The sequence below is a fragment of the Trematomus bernacchii genome, unplaced genomic scaffold (assembly GCF_902827165.1).
Source record: "Trematomus bernacchii unplaced genomic scaffold, fTreBer1.1, whole genome shotgun sequence".
NCBI lineage: Eukaryota > Metazoa > Chordata > Actinopteri > Perciformes > Nototheniidae > Trematomus > Trematomus bernacchii.
In genome coordinates this window covers 12,931,317-12,950,445 of record NW_022987720.1, presented here as the reverse complement: position 1 = coordinate 12,950,445, position 19,129 = coordinate 12,931,317, and the positions used below count along the sequence as shown (strand labels likewise).

The following is a 19,129-nucleotide window of genomic DNA, read 5'->3' as shown; positions in this document are numbered from 1 at the left end:
TGCAACCTAGTGAGAGCGGCAGACTATTTAAAGGAGGAAGCCTGTTAGAGAGAGTCTGCAATATCTTTCATTCTACTGTGATCCTTTGCTAAAGATCCACAAGTGACTTTTACAAGTTCACAGTGAGTATTGCTTTTCACCATTACGTGAACAAATCTGTTCTCTTAATGGAGTCATACAAAGTGTGATAAAACAGTTCACTATACATAGCCATAGTTAATAGAAAGTACATAGCAAGAATTCCTAGATGAATTGTACTCTCTCCAACATCTAGTGTCTCCTTTTTGGATCGTAACCAGTCCACACATGCACAACATAGTGAGATTCCCAGTCACTCAGGGCTACCTAGGGAGGGATCTCGATTACATCGCTATTGCTGTACTCTCTGTACTTTGCTGAGTCCCTGGCAGTGTGACCTTATTATTATTGTGCTCAGCTGGCTCGCTAGCCTCCGAAGCCCCCGCCCTAAACCCCTTCCAGCCAGAGCTTGACCAGCCAATGATCGGCTTTGTTCCCCCAGCTCACACTCTGCAACCATCTGGACACACGCCCAAGAGCGAGTCAGGGTATATGAGGTAAGGAAGGCTGCAGCATATATATGTGAAAAGGAAACTGTGCAGCTTTTGTAATACGTGTGAAACTGAATCGGTTGTTTGCTCAATTGCAAAACAGCCTTCAAATTGGACAGCATGTGCACAGTTGTACTGTGGCATAGATAAACTGCCTCCAATCACAAACATATTGAAAATCACAGTAAAAGCTGGCGATCTGAAATGTACAGACTTTTGGTAGGATCTTTTAAAACGTTTGAGTATGAAATGTGCACACTGAATACAGATAAGGATGTTCCAAGGTACTGATATTATCAGATAACACTTTGGTGAAACAGAAACCAATTGTTGAGTTTCTCTGAGATAAATTGTGTACCATAATAAAGCAACACAAGCAGATATGCTAACAGGTTACAAAAACCGGTGAACTCTGTTATGTTCTCATCTATTTCTCTACTCAACCCAAGTTAAATTAAATCAAAAGACAGTCAAGAAAATCAAATGTTTAATCACGACCTCCGACTGTATTGTGGAAGTATTTTTATCTCATGTTTTACCCAGGAAATTACAAATAGTATTTCAAATATAGAGCATTCTTGAATGCACAAAAGGGGAGTTTCTAGCAGCCCCTGCTTAAAAAGATCTCATGCTGTCAGAATATCAACAGTTTCTCCAGCATGTGGATTGCTAATAGCTGCCAACCATTGGTTTTATGAGTGAAAAGTTCACACAATCCTTCCTCAAAGTGGTTCTACTTTCTTATTCCTTTTTGTGTGATTGAAACCAGAGAAAGGAAAAGCTACTTATCTTTAGAAATGTTAAAATATACCAGCAGTTTCAGTCACTTGCCAAGCTTTGACCTGTTACAGAAACTGTAACACCAGAATAATACATACTGAAGAATAGTGATGTATCAGGTTTAAATTATTTAAAGCAGTTCCTTAATATGCATTTGTCTTATCTGTTTTCTCCTTGTCTTCTGGATGTTGAATATTGCATTTCTGCATTTGTTTTAGATGCACGGAGGACTAACAGTAAAATAAAGTGTGTGTATTTGACTACAAATTGTGCATCTATGCGCGCTGGTGTGAACCACAGAGCCCCAGTGGGTGACATTATATAATTTGAACCCCAGAGGGGTGTTAAATGTGGACATGGCCTGAACCTCAAGTCCATGGCAGCAGGAATGCCAGCTTGCTGGACAGGAGCCACTTTGGATTAGATCCCTGCAGCCAGAGAACCCTGAGCAGCGAGGGACAGCAGAGACCAGCAGCCAGCCGGCAGTGTAATGAGGATCAGCAGGCAGGGTTAGCCACTGCTGCTAACCTTTAGCTGCCACTGTGCTTCATCATAGGTGCTTGTGAGATGGACAAATGGCTTTGTGTACCCCTTCACCTCACACATTTGTCATCTCTGAATAGGGGGTAGTGTGGTGTTGTCTGACTGTCCTCTTCACTTACATGAATGTTTTGACTAAATAATTATTATAATAACAAGAAAGATCTGTATAAATGAGTATCCCCATAAAGCGTTATTAAAAAGCACAACTTTAAATCATGGGTTCGACTGAGGTTGAGTTGTAGCTTATAGAAATAAGTCATTTATCATGAAATACTTTTTTTAACTTAGTAGCCTAAGACCTGAACGACCAGTTGGTTGAATACTCAAATGATGTTCTTTGTACAGTGTAATGGAAGTCAAAACAGACATCTCTGGTATTTCACCAGTCCGTTTCACACAAGGAGGTTTTTTTTCCAATCTGCAAATGATTTTCTTCCTCAAATTAATTGTTGTAAGGTGACATCATCAAATGTATTGTTCTTTCAACAAACAGTCCTAAAAGCGACTTAAAAGTTTAATCAAACCACAAAAATGTTGCAAATAAATTCATGATCAATCTAGGCATAGATACATTGTTGCAGCTTTACTCTACACTTACCAACACTCTTATCTTTGTTCATCTTCTTTGAAATACATAAACAGAGACAACAACAATGACTCTAGATGACTCTTAAGCTATGAATGTTCACATCTTGACTGCACATTTTCACAAACTGCAATGATCACACGCATCTGTCACGAAAACAGTCATCAAATCGATTGAGGACATCATTTAGTTTGGATGTCATTGATCTTTGTTTCCAATTTTGAAACTGGATAAAGCAAAAAAATAAACTGTTCTGCCAAACTTATCATGGTAAATTTATTTTTAAATGATTTTCTAAGATATTTAGAGTAAAAAAACCACACTCCACATTTTCCAGACTAAAATATTGACATGTTTGCTAACAATTTATTTTCTTAAATTGTCAGCTTGGAGCCTTCGATAAAAATGTGGACTGTCATTTTGTAATATAATAAAATAACCAACAAACAGTACACCAATGTGAAAAACACACTCTGGGATGACAACATGCACAGAGCAGAGGGCTTTAGAAAGAAGGAAGACAAATCACCAACAAGAGGCTTAACCTACATACAGCATGAACTGGAAACAAAGCACTTGCAACAGATCTAGACGAATAAGGTCCACGTGTTAACTCGGGGCATTTGGGGTGATTGTCTTAACGTCCCGTCCCCTTTTCTTCTTAACATGCGTTGGGAGCTCTAATCTGCTAACACAGACCTTTGGCAACATTAAACACAAACTGCTCTGTCATTTCCACAATCATGGAATCAACCACAATCAACCACGCATGACTGTGCGCTTTCTGTCTCAGACGCATGTAAAAACACTGGTCAGACAATCTATTCATCTGCTGATAAAACGCCCAACTATGAATTGACCAGATCAGTGAGTCAGTGGTGTTCCACACGCCTAGCGCTGCAGGATAAACCGTTTTTATTGTCGTTGCGATGTCAACAAACACAAACACAAATTGTAACCATCATTATTTTTTTATTGGTGCTTTTTGCGTTCAGTTCGATGTTTCATTCGTACAATAAAATAGTGTTTATTTAATAAGCAATTTGTTGTTTTGCAGATATACAGAACTAGGTAGACTTAAATATGTTTTTTTCTCATACTGCTACATCACAACAGGGTGCAAATACAATTTTAATTATCTGTGGGACAAGCTTGTTAGTTAGTTATTTTGGCTTGATATTTGTAAAAACTATACACAACAAAAAGACAAAACTATTGTCCAACTGTTTTAATGATTTGTCCCGAGCTGTCGGAGCATAACAAAAGCATTAGCACTGAAGCTGTTGTTCGGAGTCAGGAGCCAGACAGGGGCCCCAGCCACCAGTCGTTTTTAACCAGGCCTGGTATGAGGGGCCCCTGAAGAGAAGACCGAGACAAATTAGTACCTGGAACGTACACAGAGAGAATCTCCAGTTCAGTTCAGTTCATCTCACAGCATGTGTCCCCAGGAGAACAGATCACACTGAAAAACAGTGCTTTAGTTCATTTTCCATAAAACACAAATTCTGATTCATACAAGAAAAGTGTCCTGCATTTGTATGAATCAGACTTGAACTTTAAAATCACTAGAGGACATCTATTAAAAAAAGGTTTCTGGTCAAATCATTTAATAAAATTGTACTGCTCTGAAAAGTTTGCCTGATATTTTATCTGAGCAGAATGAAAGCGGCATGATTATGGTGTTCATTGTCTAAAATGCACATTAACAGATACACACAACTGCACAAGATGTAGTACAAGATGTACAATGACATCAATCATTTACTTTCAAATCTTACATCTTCTCTGAAACACAGATTTCCAGAAGTTTTAAACATTACAGGTTTTTTTGTCTTCATTCTGACAGACAGTTCTTAAAGTAACCATCATTTTGAATTGCTTTAACCTGTATGAATGTAAAAAAATGTAACCTTTGTATTAAGTTTCAAACAGTTTGGAGACGTGACTCTTGGTATGGACACTGCAGAATATGTTAACAGGCACTGCATTCCTTTAAAACAGTAAGCCTCCATCAACCCTGGTCTGACCTGGACCTACAGAGATGTTCATTTCTGTTAGATCACTTAATGAGAGGATAAACATGACCGAGCAGCACCTCTGCCACTCTGCCATTTGTCAAACTGGACTCAGAAACATAAAACACCAACTCCTGCTCTCAGCCTGCTGCTCATCTATCTGCCAGTTCACAACAATGTCTAGCAATGTCTGCAAGAGGATTCATTTAATCTCACAAAATATATAATCTAATACTTTTACATTTTTCTCGTAGGCTGAATACAAATAAATGAAGCCCTGCAGAATCATCATTGGATTTTGAATATGTAGTAGATAAAATAATCAATGAGTGTTGCAACAGTATATGAGACAATGTGTGTTTGCTACAACTTGTGTCTAGAATCTAAAGTCACTATGTACTTACTGAAAGATTACATGGCAGGGTAAAAGGTTTCAACAGTCCTCAGACCTCCCTGCACGCCCCAGTTGGTTGAACCCCTTCCTCTAATAGCAGCCTTGTTGTCTTCCCAAACAGCGTGCTAAATGCCATCTGACATGTGAATAAACATCGTAGGGGCCCTCCAAGTCTACCAGGGGACAGGAAGCTGGGGAAGCCCCAGACAGGACTCCGGCGACAGGCAAGGAGTTGTGATGAGGCCCCAGATGAGGGTGTTGTTTACACATTTCTCTGGTAGGGCACATGGGGAGGCCCTACCGTAAACCCCCCGGCTTTCAGAATACTGAGAGTGGATTTTGAGAAGCAACGTTTTGATCGTGAAACACGGGAGGAAATGAAAGTTAAATCTCAGAAAATGATGCTGGGCCAGGATTGAAAGCGACCAGACAGTCATGTACATTCAGGGATGGGGCTGGGGATTTCCACTCAGCATACATGTTTATTACATTTAACTCTTGAAATTATGAATATCGAGACAAAGTCTCTTCTTCACTTGGGAAACGTTTCTGAAAACAGAACACAGCTAAAACATGGAGCCTGAAATCTCCCTTCGGAAACACAAGATGCTCCCGCTGGATGAAATCAACATTATGTCACCTTCTTGCTATCACAGCTGCTGAAAATGTAGCAGCTTATAACAGTGGCTCGGCAAAATGTTCTCTAACTAATGACTCACAGATGCAAATGCAGCTTTACACGCTTACCTTACTGATTTCTCTCTGTGTGTTTCCATTGCTTATCAAGAGGTCATCTGACTGCCTGTTCTACACCTCCGATACTTTATCTCGTCGGCTTCTTCTGCCCTTTCTGCTCAGTTGAATATCATTTCCACATAACTGTCAGATTGCCTGATGAACTGTGACATGTAAAGTGAGAGGATCCGGCAGCAGACCCCTGGACTGAGCCCCCCCGATGCGAGAGGAGACGACCGCGCACTGCGTGAGCTCACATCCATACGGCACATTCGAGCAAATCAATACTTTTCATTAGATGGAATAAAGCGTGTGCTGCTAATTCAGTTAACCAGAGACAATCACTTTCCATTTACATGTGATTGGCTGAGTTAGCCTCCCTTTAACTGAGTTAACAGAACATATTTTTTATTCAAGTTTCCCCTAATTCGTTATTCTTTAAATGCCTTAACTCTATTAACCCTTATCTCAAGGGCTCATGTTCTTGTCCATTTCCTGTTGAAGTCATGCAGACTCAATCTATGCGACCTCTGTTCTCGCTCTGAGGCAAATCATGCTGTAGGAATCAAGGAGACGTGCCTGCATAATGCGCGTGTGTTTGAGTGTGTGTTTGAGTGTGTGCTTGAGTGTGTGTTTGTTTGGAGGAGGAGGGAGGATGGTGAGAAAATATGGGTTATTTATTGTTTCAACATTCTCAAAACCGGTCTAACGGCAAAAGGGATAGGCAGAGTAATAGCTACAAAATGGGAAGAAGTGAAGTGTCGAAAAGGTTGTTGTACATTTCATTTTTGTTTGGTTTGCCTGTAGCTTGGTCTTTAATATAACCCCTAAGTTTAAATGTATCTGCTCCACCATCAACACTCCTCTGCCTTACGATCTCCCCAGCTTGCATGTGTCAGAGGTCAGATAGCTGCATTTTCTCACACACAGTATCCAACCCAGTCACCAGAGCTGTGGACCCCCCCCCCCCCCCTCTCAGCGCGGTTGCTCCCCTTACCATGTCTCCCCTCCCTTCATGGCAAGCTCAGTGCTTTCAGTAAAGGTCAACTCCACCTTTACCCGCAACCTTACCCCACACAGGTCTTTGCCCCCCTTCACGTTCAGACAGGAGTTCAAACCCCAAACAGAGCTGAAATCCAGAGCATGACAAATACTACATTTCTACAGACATAAAAGCAGAAAGCGTATGTCTGTACATTAAAACGATGTATTTTTATATTTGTTGACAGTAGGGACATTTCACTTAAACTCCTTAAATTCTCAAAGCTGAAAAATACAAAGCCATATATTTTATATTGATACATTTCATTATTCTGACTGAAAGAGCTGAATTGAGACCATCCATGTACTGGTTCATACTCCATTTTCTTCACAGTCATTTCACAAACACACACAACCACCAACAATATGTGTCTTGAGCAAAAAAAGAGAGTGAAAAAAAGATCCTACAAGACAAACAAGGCCTGAAGAACCTGCCTACAGTACAACCCGCTCATTGACGATTACATCTACAGAACATCACACAAGCAGTCACTTCCTTGCATTTAAACACCATATTAGAACGAGCTAGTGATCACCACATGATTATATTTTGATTCACTTCTTAAGAAATACAGAGAAAAAACCTTCTCCGTTCTCAGGGCTCACAAAGCCTGCTTTTATTTATCTTTACTTAACACTTGATGGTAAAACTCTAATCAAGTCTGTGGAAGAACAGCCTCGAGCTAGCCAATGACTGACCGAGGACAGAGCACTCCTGACCAATAAACCATCCTTTGATATAGATCAGTGTATTAATAAATAACCAATGATCCAATATCGTTAATGCAAAGAAATGAAAACATTGACATACATCATCAACTTTAGGATACACGATTAATTAGAAATTCCCATGGCTCGTTTCACGCACTATTTCTTCTTAGAATCTAAACCGTGCTAAAACATACAGTAAGATATGTGGCATATTAAAGTGATCAGTAAAAGGTCTATTTTTATAGTTTTCTTTTTTAAAAGCCTAGAAATATAACGGCACATCATATTTTAGTTGCTATAAAAACCAACTGTGTTTAATGGGCATTTGATATTATCTCATATGAATTAAAGGCCTCTGACATTGCATCATGGCTGACTTTATAACAACAGAACACATTTGCTAATGTCCAAATGATTGATATTATATTGTATCCTAATAAAACTTGTTTTTCACACCCTTACAAATCATGAGGATTGAGCAAAAGTAGCAACAGATAAAGGTAACCATGTCACATTTTAAATACCGGAGGTCATTGCGGTTTCAGGCTCATTCTCAGCCTTTCAAACTGTAACTGGATATCCCCTCTGAAATCTTGACGGTCATAACATCTTTCTTCACATCCCCAAGAGTAAAAAAAGCCTGTGTTGACATCCTGACCAGAGCGACCAACAGCAGATAAGTGATGACCGCAACCCAATGTCACAGGCAGGGCTGAGCCTGGTTTGGCCTGGTTTGGCCTGGTAGGACAGCAACCTGCTCACAGCCCCCTGTGGTTGTCCAAGAGGCACGATCATTAGTTAACAATAGTCTCCTCTTAATAAGCCTTAAACTGGTCTAAACACAATCATTTAAGCTTACATGTTGTTGAGAATATCATAAACCTGCAGGTCCCCCAGCATAAATGCATTTAAAGAAATCAATAGCAACAGTGTGTCATTATGTTACCTTTTTTTCTTATTTTGGCTATGTTTCACTTCTCTACCATGATGGCGAGCAGGACAGCTTTTTCAAGTGACTTGTGATTATTTCAATAATGGACATGCCCCCGAAGTATCTTTATTATTATTGTTTTAATGCTACTCCTTTTGATGGTTTAACACCCCTGCTGACTTGGTGACAATCAGCATCATCCTTGAGAGTTAAGACAGTGGTCAGATGTGAAGCAGCCATCGCCTCGGCTAGTCCTCCAGTTTTAGGGGCCCTTTCTTTGATGGAAGTGCAAGGCCCCATGCTAATCCAGGGGCAGTCGGGTCAGGTGTAAATCAGCAGTTTAAGTGGCCTATCAGATTATCGTAAATGTATCTAAACATAGCTTTTACATTTGTGCCTTTTCAATAGCCACACTCCAAAAAACATACAATTACTTACGAGACACAAAGCATGCCCTGCCCTATGGATGTTTTTTGCACAGTGGCCCACACACAAAGTCCAAACAAACAAACATAACACCAATGGCATACTGTTATGTCGCCTCTGTGCGAGTTGATTATTACAGAACGACGACAAAAAAAAAAGACAGAGCTCTCATCTCTCCAGCATTAAAAAAACAAAGGCATCCACTTTATGGTGCTCTATATGGTAGCGACTGTGATTACAGTCGTGGCACAGGGATAATCTGGATAAGCTAAGCATGGATACTGAAGTCCCACAGAGTGCCACCCCCACCTCTCTAACTTGTTCACCTTGCTCCCCTGCATGAGAGGATTTCCTTATTCACTGAGTAATCATGTGAAATCTATGCACACAGCAGCAGGAGGGAAGCATAGTGAATATGCTCCTCGATGCACGTATTGTCAGAAACAAACAGCCAATAATCAGTCGCGCACACTTCATTGAAAATCTGTGAATGCAGGTCTCTAAATGATGAATGAAGAGGAAAAGAAAGTTTAGAGTCATCTGTATCCAGGAGAGAGACATGGGAATACAACTTGTATTCAAGAAAAATATTGAATACAAGTTTTTTTGCAGGTCATTTCTGTGGTTCATTCTTTTCAACAAGTAAACTCTCTTGCTAGCTTTTTTTCCTTTGCATTTGCGAAACAACCCTCTGAGGACATTTTAGTCTGCATTTCCCCAATTATGATTAAAAGTGTTCTCTTCCTCTTTTTCTGTCAATTTTATGAGAAGGGGACACTGAAGAGAACATTACAAACACTCCAGGCTGTCTATTTATAAACCTAAATGTTATACTCATGCTGCCTCATTGCTCTGCTCTGTGCAAAGAGCAGGGATAGCTAATCATGTGGGAATGGAAAATGTGTTTAATGAGGTTTGATGGTGATGCCACACACCCTGATGAGCTATGGTGACACTAAACAATGTATTTGCACAACATGCACATATCACACCCCACCCCCCCCCCCCCCCCTTGCCTCTTTCTCACAGTGTATAGAGTGGCGAAGTCACGCCCACCTACTTCCGGGTAATGGGACCTTATTTCGGAAAAATTATGCATTGAAGTCAATGGGGAGAGAAAACTTATCTTTCGATCCCGTTTGAATTGTGCCATGAATTACACATATGATGTTTGTCAATCTTAAAAAATCATTTCCATGTCAAAAAAGTCACAGTTTGTTGTAAAACTGTTGAAATATAAGACTATGAAAAATACGTAACTAGAAAGACTACAAATCCCAGAGTCGCGTAAGTGATGTCACAATTGTTTTCCTCCACCATTCAGATACCTAAGATCAGCACAATATAGATATAATCTATCTATATGGCGCTGGCTAAGATAAGATAACTTTAACAAGATGCCTGTGTGCTTAGTACCAGGTTGTTATTATACCAGCAATGGGTCTTGCTCGTTCTTTTGCTTCCCGTCTGATGAAAGGACCAGGAGTGGCTTGATCAAGTTAGCTACCTAGCTAGTAGCTAGCACGTTAGTTAGCATTACAGCCTTGTCATTTTTATTAGCCTTAACATGAAGTAACATTAAGTAACCCAAAATGTTAAACAGTAAGAGTAGTAGTCATATTTCGTGAACCCTTTGAATAGTACTGTCACCGGTGTGATCATTCTATAATACACCATTTAAGCCCCGGGGAATCAGCGATCTTCTCTACTTCATGCTATCTGCACAAATGGTTGACATTAAACATTAAAACGACCAGGCAGTTCAGAGAGAATCAAAGGAAGGCAGGCAGGCAGCTTTGCATGACATTCTTCAGGACGTGTTTCATTGTGGTGATAGTGAGGGTAGTCAATCGTTTTGTTGACAAGACAGTAGTGACGGCCATCTTGGTGACGTGTGTGGTTGACCAGAGATGTAGTTCATTGAGCGTTTCACACAAACAAATGTGTTACTTCACAGTTTTACGACACATTTTTTTTTTTTTTACTTGCAAAATGATCTTTTAAATTGACAAACATCATATGTGTAATTCGTGGCACAATTCAAACGGGATCGAAAGATAATCTTTCGCTCTCCATTGACTTCAATACATAATTTTTACGAAATAAGGTCCCATGGAGGTCCACCGGAAGGGGAGGGACTTCGCCACTCTATACTTAACAACATGGCTAAATGCCTCAAAGCTGTTCAAGAAGAATGAAGAAGGCAGGATCTAATAGTCAGAGATGTTGAGCAAGTAGAAACCCTTAACCCCTTTATTTAGATTTATAGGTGGAAAATACCGTCATGGACATTTTCCCACTTTAACCTTCCAGTTTAAAAAGGGCCCTATTATGCTATAACATTTTTAGGTTCATGTTTGTATTTTTTGCCTCTACTGGGACATCTTTCCATGCTTTAATGTTCAAAAAGTTATATATTGTTCTCATACAATTGTATGCAGCACCTCTTTTCACCCTCTGTCTGAAACCAGAGCCCAGTCTGCTCCGATTGGTTCGCTGGCCGGCTCTATTGTGATTGGCCAACCGCTAAGAAATGTCCCGCCCCTTAGCCTATCACGTACAATGGGTTGGAGCCCTAGCCAATAGAAACACGATGTTATATAGTGATGTCATTATGTTACGGAAATAAACAAAGGTGAGGTGTCTTCAACCAAAAAAAAGGGGGGAATGAATCTTGATCTAGATTAACACCCTTTATCTGATCCTCATCTGACATCAGAAAGACTTTCTACCGAAGGTGGATTTAAAGTTGTCTAAGGGGTCAAATTATACAAAAACTTATTCATTTTGAAAGACAATACTTAGATTAGTCGGCATGTAGTGGGAGTTGCATGGTTGTTATTGATGTTGGAACAGCTCATCTGAGAGCCATGTTAGTCAGAGGCTGCTGTGGCGCAGATGAGATCACAGAATCAATAAAGGATAACAGCTCCACAAATCCCAACACTGACTTTGCATTATATTACGCCAGTGCCTCTAAAAGCAAGGAAGGAGAGTATTTACTGCCCTACAGTGTTGGTTCATAAAAATAATGAAGTGTACATGACAAAAAAGTGCAGATAATGCAGCAAAACATACCATCTGTAATAACAGTACAGAGAGAAAGAGGGAGGGGTTTGATCCTTCAGCTCTATTTCTTCTCTAATCTAGCACACTTTAATCCAGACATACATAAATGAGACATGAACATCAATAATTGAGAAATCTTCTTTTTCCCTTGTGTCATCATAATCATTTTTTAATCAAATGCTCCTTTCTGTAATCTTGCACAGATGTTAGCTCTTTCCCCAGACACAAGGGAGCATCCATGACCTAAATCCAGTCGAACAAAACACAAGCATACATGTCACATGTCACACACTCTCATGCTTACAAGGGGCATGAATAATGGCTACACAAACAACTGAGGAACATTGCTGGTGTTGTTTTTCTGCTTCTCCTGCGTTGACAGTGTAGATGCATTTTTTAACTTAATTTAATGTTAGTGTTTTTTAACCTGTTATTATCTAATGCCTCTTCCTGCCAATAGAGGTGTTTATTTGTCTATGAGTCATCACTTATATACCAATGTGTCTTATGTAATAAGCTTGAACATGGCAGTGGAAGCAACAGCTATATTTCTGACAGCAACAAAACAGTTTTAGCTGCATTGTTGTTCAAAATCAGCAAAAGTGGTGTTGCTAAAATAAGCCATCCATAAAACGTACGTCTACCAATACATTAAAGCTTCAATATGTTCTTCTCTTATTGAAATAACAATAAATAAGGCCTATCAATCATCATCATCATCAGTGACCCTATATGACCCTGTGGCCGTTTGTTAGAAATCTCCTCCATCATCTGTCTTCTTCCTCTTGACACTCACACACAAACAATCCTTGTATTTATTTGTTCGATATAAATTCACTTAAAATGTTTATATTTATTTTGCACTTAAGTTCTGAAAATGAGAAAATAGTATAAAAGTATACAATTTACACAAGAGTATCCAAAATTACCAAATATCTTACTATATGTTGAGATTGTTAACAACAAATGACGTGCCTTTTGCAATATTGGCCTGCTCACTTACACAATTGATATTGGTCTTTTAACTAGAACCCCATGATTGCCGGCTCTTGAGTAAGTATTCAATATCTATTCAGTTTTTCATATTATTTGCACGGGTGTTATGCCATCAATGCTGCTGAGGCATTGAAGCCATTCCTGTCTTCTGTCTTCCTGGTCAGCTAAATTGTAAATGCGTGTCTATCAGCCTCCCCCTCACTCGGGAACTCTCTCCCCAGCCACGTCCGATCTGCCAACACTCTCACATCATTCAAACAATCCCTCAAAACTCACCTTTCCACTCTTGCCTTCAACTCCTAATCCACTAACCCCTCGCCCTTATCCCACCTTGCTTAGCACTACCTGTTGTTGTTATTTTGTTTTACTTGCTTGTAAAGCGCTTTGAGCAACAGGAAAAGCGCTATATAAATGTAATGTATTATTATTATTATTATGTATTATTAATGACTCCCAGTCTGGACACTGATCTAGTGAACTGACTTAACCTCAACTACAAAGTCTTTGAGGCTACATATAAGGTCCCTTTCCTGTAGCAAGTTACCTGAACCGTTTGAGAAACTGACTAGGGATAAGCTGAGTCTCAAGCAAGCAATTCATAGCAAAAATGATGTTTAAATGTTTTGACGAAAAAGTGGAAACAGCGATTAAAGCAAGGTTCAATAACATCTTATGTTCCTGTCTGTTTCCTTGGATAAAGTTGCCTCCTCAGGTTCCATCAGGACTGTTTGCCTCAATAAAGTGTTGGGTTGCGAACATGATGCTGATGACTGAAGTCTCAAAAGTGAAGTTCTTTATACTGCCACCAAGTTTTAAAGATCTGACTAAGTTTGCACACGATGTGAAAGGTGATCATCAAAACAGAGTTTATGAGGATTGGAAAAACCATCATCAAATTAGCCACACCCATGTAGAACTAAATAAATACTTTGCACTGTTCATACTGAGAACTTCAATATAGGCAAAATTGACTTTGCTTAAAATAGATGTGAAGTTCTGCATGGTGTTAACAGTATCACATCCCCGTATTCATTCAAGAGTTTTTAATAGTTCAAAGGGGGCATTTAAGGACAAGTGAATTTAGTTGTTCTTCTCTAGCTGCACGAAGAAACTTTCCTCCAAGCTGTGAAAGATAAACTTAGTCATAGGGTCAATGTTACTGTTGATGCCCCTCTCCAGGTTGACACATGCTGTCATATGGCTGTGTGCTTAATCAGCTTCCTGGTCACTCTGTGGGTGATGAACTGACGTGCCTTCAGAAGTAGGCCAGCAGGTCAGGCGTTTTAGAGTCACAACCCCACTGTGGGATTAGTGTGGGGAAACAAATTGCTAAAACTCTGCAAACAGAGTTTTGAATAAACGTTGGTGCCACACAGACACGTGTCACTACAATAGAAGTAAAAAAAGGACAAGGTTTTGAGCGTATCTGCAGGCACTTATTGACTCGAGCGTGGCTATTACTGTACTGCAGAAAAACTTAATGATTCAAGATTGTTGAAGATCATTGCTCACTAACAATGTTTGTGCACTAAACAAACAAACCATCTTTCTCTCTTTGAATATTCAATCATTCACATGATACGAGTTCCCTTTCGGGCACAGATGAAGCCATTCGCTCCCATGAGAGATCAAGCATGACTCGGAGCCCACAGGCATTAATAAAACACAAAAGAGGTTGAGCCGTGTAACTTTCCAAAACCATTATTACAAAAAAAGTCAGCGATCAATAACTCACCAAATGACAAATCCAAGCTTGTAAACCATCCTATAAACTCTCACTTAATGAAACAATTTAACTGAGGCGCACCCCGCATTTTAATGACATTCATATTTCAGGACTTGAAGGCACAGACACATTCACGTACTCCTGGACTCATTTTGGGGTTAAGATTCTTGCTCAGAACACACTGATGCTAGTTTAGAGGAAAAGTACTTCTTCTCCCTCAGAATCCCAAAGTGCTGTAGGGAATCCAAAGAAAAGGGCAGCTTGCCAGTCGCTCATTGCTGACTTTGGCTGACCTCAGAGCTACTGAACCTTAGCTGGATGCGTGGCCCCTGCCGCGGCGTAACAACATGAATGAAGCCAAAGGACAAAAGATGTTGTGTAACCCTAACGTAATTAACCCGTTGGCTTGAGATTAATGCAAAGTAGCTTCTAGACATGGAATAAAGTTTGGTATTGAGAGCGCTACGAGCCATCAAGTTGCAACAGCATCTTGCTCCTGTTGCACAGGGGCATTATTAAACTATGAGAAAATAATTAATCTTGAGCATTCTGTTCTGAGTTGACTTGTGGCTTTACACAAGTCGTGGGAAATCAAGCGTAGACTTTCTTTTCTGATTTGTGACTTCTCTCATATGGCTTGTGAGGCTATTCTTGTTGTGTCACTGCGATAATAACCCAAGGTCTTATCATGCTTCTCAGCGTCTGCAAGGGTAGACCGTCATCCTCCTCCCACTTACTTGCTGCATTGAAAGGAAGAATTCAATCAAAGTTAGTCTAAGTGACGGATACGTGGAGGATATAAGGATCATTTAAAAGAGAATAGGGAAACTGCTGATCACACCCTGCAGGAGCCAGTTGATTAAAATCTAATGTGCGTATTGTGTGGGGCGGGCAGTGATCATGGGACAGGCCTACATACTGTGGATGCCAACAATCAGCACGCTATTCGACAGATGGATCAGAGCACTGCTGGCCTAAGAGGTCATGGTCACGTGACCAGTGGATTAGCGTTAGCCCAACTGAAAGGGGGCGGGGGTTAGGGTGCTTGTCACCACACACTTCCTGATCACTTCCCTTACAATGTGTTTCCCTTTCTCTTTCACTCCGAACCTCATGTCGTCACATCACATTACATTTAGCTGACACTTTTATCCAAAGCAACTTACATTAAGTGCAATCATTTTTTGCCCATTGACCCCTGTTTGTCTTTCATGTTACATTATTCACCTGGTCAATTTTACCACAAAATGTCCCCAAAGAAAAGAAAACTTGGTCATCTTACTGATATCAGAGAGGCCAACTCAGTGGCCATTTTTAAACACCAGCTAAAGACACATCTTTTTAGATTAGCTTTTTATTAGCAACCCCCCACTTTGAATGTTCTTTTAGTCTTTATTATTTACCTACCTTATATTGTTTTATTTATTTTATAGGTCTTAATAATTTTCTTTTATTTCTGTTGTACCTATATGTTCACTTTGTTGTATGGGGTTTTATATTTGATATTGTTGCATCGACTCAGTTGTCTTGTGTCTTATCCGTCAGAGAGAAACCATTATTTATTTTATTTGTATTATCATACATTCGACCTCCTTGTGTCTATGACCCTGATAACATGTTATATTTTGCTGCATGTACCTTTAAAGTTCTTAACAAATAATGTGTTGTATGAAAAGTGCTATATAAATAAAGCTTTATTATTATCATTATTATTATTATCTTTTATCTGTCCATCATGTCCTCCTGTGTTCAGGCGGAGAAGAGGCCCCATGCTTAGTACTTTATTAGGGCGTACGTGATTGTGGCACCTTTGACTCCTGGCTCAGTCAGATCAAAACCGCTGCTCTAATCGGCTCACTTCCAGCTACTCATGATGTCAATGCTTAAGAACATGTCTCCTGTGCTGTTCTCCCCCCCCCCCCCCCCCTCCACCTCCTACTTACAGTACTCTTCAGCCCTCCCAGGCTCGCTGAACTCTACACTTGTCTGGCAGCAGAGACTGAACAAGTGAGAAGCACAGACTAGTTTAAGCCCTGCAGTGAGCACATGGCACAGTAAGGCTTAAAACATTGGGTTCCCCTGTGTCCCCTGTTGATACTCCTCCAGCATCTGGGTCTTTCTGTCAGGAACACAGTGTGCCCGCCAGTTCTGGGCTGACCACCGTGCCATGTTCCCACGCAGACCCAAAACTCCCTCGTTTTCACAGAAACCTAGAAAAGCCCAGCGTTCTCTTGCACCATGCAGAGTGACAGAGGGAGCATTCAGCGTAACGTGGCCAACAGGGTAACATTCGAAATGTCACTGACCGGTATTTCCTGCAGATTACAGCTTGACTATATGTTTAATCGATTGAGAGAGCTGACATGCAGAAAATGAGCGATATATTGAGATATAGAGGGAACTGATAAGGAAGTTTCACCCAAAAGATCAGTCCATAAAAGGGGCAAAACGTGATTCAAATTGATCTGTCCAAAACCAAAGTATTACGCTTTAATAGGAAAGAAAACATGCAGCATCTGTAAATTACAAAATGATCAATCACCTATCAACAAACTAACTTTTTTGACAAAGTTTGGCACACCAAACGACACATCGCCAAGACAAACAGAAAGGTGTCAGCAAACTAACCATTTGTATTGCTCAGTAAGGGGCAAGGACTCAGAGAGTAGTAATAACTCATCCAAAGCTTTCCCACAGAAGCCTCAAGGGGAGACATTACCACAGTGGGCAGAGGGCGTTATCACAACACGCACTTCTCACATACAAGGAGCCAAAGGGGACTGAGTCAACGCCAGCTCCACAGTAGGTTTTAAGAAGAACTTCCCCCGGATTGTCCAAAGGACAACACACAATTCTTATCGGTGCAATTCAACATTTATCAGGCAACAAAATGGCAAAGGATGCATATCACAAAGGTACAGGTAAGCTTATCTTTACACAGACACAGCACACAGAGCATCAAAGCGTCAGTGACGTTTCAATTCTGTTTGTAAGCACAAACACCCGGGTCTTTATTCAGTGAGTCGTGAGTCACAGATTTGACACCTTCGTGTTGACCTTCATGAACCATAATTTTATGCTTTTTTCAGATATCAACAAGCCAATGTAAAGCAACCAAGCATATGCTCTTTTATAGTGAAGCTCAACGAGGAGATAAATGGCACATAATTAATCACAACGACCAAACGTACTCCTGTTCTACTCAATTCCTTTTGTATTAAGGATTCAGCTTTTGTAAGACAATGATCATGGACGGAGCTGACATTTACAGTTGCTTGTAGTTTCTGATTTCTTCTTCTTCTCTTTTTAAAGTGTAAAATGACTACAGTATAAAGACCTTTTGTGTGTCCGTGTGGAGCTCTAGAAGTGAGATAATGCAAACTTTTAGTCACATTTTTGGAAATCTTCTGTCTTACCATAGTGCAACTGTATTTATGGTATTCAGGACTGAGTGACTCTTTTGTTCTTTGTGGTTGTTTTTTGTTTTAAATTGTGTAACATCACCACAATGTTCAAATATTCATGCTATTTCAAGTCACCTTAAAATAATCATATTATTCAAATACTATCTGGTATTTGAAACATTTAAACTTGTGGAATGGAACAAAACAACATTTGTAATAGCAGAAGATCTTGACGAGTGAGCAGTAAAATGCACCTGTTGAAGTGTTGATATAAAAGCAGCAGCCAGTTTTATGTTACAGCTGGCTAAGGTGGAAACATAAACTACTGCATAGTTGAAACTAAAGTAAAGCATTCGTTTTGTGTGTCTGCAAGTCTTTATCTGAAAGTTACAAGAACTGTCAGAGAAAAGTCATGGAGTACAAAGTACAAGATTTCGGTCTGAAATATACAGTAAAAGCAATTCCACAAAATGGATATTCTCAATTGAAGCAGCTCAAAACTGCACTTAAATACAGCAAGATATAAACATGCCAGAACAAGAGTGCCCGAAACAAAAGCTCCCTGTCAGGCTGTCAAACGTCTGAAGCATGCTCATTAAGGCATTATTACTCCCGAGGGCTCTATACAACGTATACTGGTTATCTTTTTAGTCCTATTTCACCTTGGCTGAGACGTAATGCTTCTCTATGTAGGTTATTGGAGTGCTGCCTGCCAGACTGGGAGGGAGGGTTTCCCCGATAAACAACTTATATATTTTAGAAAGCTCCCAGTGAGTCAGAAGTGACAGTGCGATACGGGGGGAAACTCAGTCCGTTAACATGACTGAAGAACTATAACAGGGACCTGCCTGTTGATTCAGCTTAATAAAACCACAAAAGAAAAAGTAACAGAAATGTTACTACGTGCACGCGGGCTGTATGGTTTGAGCGCGTGCAGACGGAGCCGCACTCAGTTTGTTTACAAAGCGCTGTCAGAATAATGTTTCGCAACGGGGACGGTCACCTCTTCCCACAAAACAACATTTGAAACACGGTCAAAGTGTGACACTCACCTCTGTGGAGCGATTGAACACTAGCGGTCCGTTTTGCATAAAATGCGGCGAAAAGCCTGCAACGACGTGAGCGACCTCCAGCAGGAACCTCTCTGTCAGTCCGTCTGTCAGCCTGTAGTTTCCAACTCTCTCTCCCACCTCTCTCCGATAA

At 40.2% G+C, this 19,129-nt stretch overlaps 1 protein-coding gene across 3 annotated transcripts in view; it reads right to left on the bottom strand.

The window, feature by feature from the left end:
* Positions 1-19,129, bottom strand: part of stat5a (signal transducer and activator of transcription 5a) — a 64,094-nt gene extending 44,965 nt beyond the window's left edge. The window contains exon 1 of one of the 3 annotated variants that reach the window (XM_034144050.1): positions 18,979-19,129. The gene's annotated coding sequence lies outside the window, so the exon portion shown is untranslated. The remainder of the gene's footprint in view (positions 1-18,978) is intronic. The other 2 variants (XM_034144052.1, XM_034144051.1) reach the window with 2 other exon arrangements.